This window comes from Chiloscyllium plagiosum, chromosome 13, assembly GCF_004010195.1.
Source record: "Chiloscyllium plagiosum isolate BGI_BamShark_2017 chromosome 13, ASM401019v2, whole genome shotgun sequence".
Classification (NCBI taxonomy): Eukaryota; Metazoa; Chordata; class Chondrichthyes; order Orectolobiformes; family Hemiscylliidae; genus Chiloscyllium; species Chiloscyllium plagiosum.
In genome coordinates this window covers 71,779,635-71,781,549 of record NC_057722.1, presented here as the reverse complement: position 1 = coordinate 71,781,549, position 1,915 = coordinate 71,779,635, and the positions used below count along the sequence as shown (strand labels likewise).

Below are 1,915 nucleotides of genomic sequence, written 5' to 3'. Positions count from 1 at the left end.
TTGTCTGTATGTCTGTCTGTGTGTTTCTGTATCTGTCTGTCTCTGTATTCCTGTGTATGTGTCTATCTGTACGTGCCTATGTGTATGTCTTTGTATCTCTTTCTCTTTATGTCACTGTGTGTGCATGTATATCTCTGTATCTGTGTGTGTGTGTATATGTCTCTGGATCTGTCTATCTGACTGTGCCTGTATATATGTGTGTGTATACCTGTCTCTCTGGATCTGTGTCTCTATCTGTGCCTATATGTCTATCTCTGGATCCCTCTGTTTGTGCCTGTGTGCTTTTCTGTGTGTGTCTCTGTTTGCAGGGTTTGAGACGAGTTGAGTTGGCAGGCACAGATTTGCATTCAAAACTGTAAAGGGGGAGGGGAGAAAAGATTTATTTTAGAATTCAGTTGACTGTATTTGGTACAATCTAGTCTTTTGTTCACTGCAAGGGGAGGTGGGGGGGGGGGTGAATTGTAAGTGAATCTTAATGAATGATGAATTGCTGATCTCTTTAACGTTTTTTGTCCCCTTCTGTTCCCTCCCCCATCTCCACTTTCCCCTCTCTCGCTACAGGCACAGAGTTTCTATGCAAAGTTGAAAATATGGATATTTGACATCCCATCTCCTGTGGCACCAACGTAAACTTTGGAGACACTGTAACAGATGCCACACGATTTGAATCAGAGCTCCATCTTACTGCTGTTTTATTCATGGGGTGTTTAGGGGTGTGGGGAAAGCAAAGTACATCTATTTTTTGTTGAACTGCTGTGACTTGATTTTTGCCTCCTCTTCCCCTTTTTGTCCCTCCCTCCCCTGCCCTTTAACCTGTCTCCCCCTCGCCCCACCCCCATCCCCTCCCCCACCACCACCCCATTGACAGAAAAGGGGAAAGGTAGGGCAAATATATTTAACGTAAAATGCGATAATGGTTATTTTTTTGAACTGTGTGCTGTGAATGTGACAACCGTGGACTTGTACAAACAAGGGAGGAGAGAGAAGACTGATGAATGGACACCTAGTGAGCCCAGGAGGGTGCAGACAATTACTGTGCTGTGGTCCACAAACCGGCTGATCGCAGGCCACCAACCGCCCTTGTGTCTAGTGCCTTTGAGATTCCACTGTCAATGCAGTACGTGCCAATCTGTGAAAGCCTCCATGCCATCCCATGAGCTGCCGGCGCACAAAATAAAAGTACTTAAAACTTTCCTTTGAGTGATCCCGCATAAAGCATGGCGAGAGTGAAAAGAGCCTCTCTTGATGGAATCTACACAGAAGTTTGGTTTTCCCCCCCCATATTTTCCTCGCTTTGCCTACATCGCAGGTTGTTAGGAAATCTAGCTTCCTCTTTTTTTGTTAATTTCTCCTCCGCTTTTGTTTCCAAAGGACCTGTATCATCCCTCACTTTGCGATTCTGTGTATTAATCTAATCTCTCTCTCACTCTTTCTGTCCAGGCCAACACTGACCGAGATGGGAGGGCAAGGGGGAAGGAAGGAAGGAAGGGGGGGGCGGGGGGGGGTTGGGGGAAATCTTAGTCTGGCACACCAAGGAATTCTAACATCCTCTATATGTTACAAATCCAGACGTGCATTTAACAGCTGTGTCTGTTCTGAGACTTTTAATACAAAGTGCATTTTTATATAAAAGAAAGAAAACTGTATTGAGCGTTGGATGTTTTATTGTATGTCTTGACAATTCATATATGATAACTTAAGAGAAAGGTGCGGTCCCATTGTCAATCTGCATGTCATCTATTGGTTTGTTCACTGTATGCAATAACTCGTTTTCCTGGGAAGGAAAGGAATGAGTGTTGTGGCCACTATGAAAGCGGGAACAATGAATCATTTGAAAGAACAGGATGATTTTGCATTGCTATAGTGCCTTTTTTTTTGAGTGACCAAACCATAAATGTGAATGTGCACAAAATGC

General features: G+C 44.1%; 1 protein-coding gene across 1 annotated transcript in view; it reads left to right on the top strand.

The window, feature by feature from the left end:
* LOC122556183 (ras-related protein Rap-2b) overlaps nt 1-1,646 on the top strand; it is a 3,373-nt gene extending 1,727 nt beyond the window's left edge. Inside the window, exon 2 of the mRNA XM_043702701.1 lies at nt 562-1,646. The gene's annotated coding sequence lies outside the window, so the exon portion shown is untranslated. The remainder of the gene's footprint in view (nt 1-561) is intronic.
* The last annotated feature ends 269 nt before the right edge of the window (nt 1,647-1,915 follow it).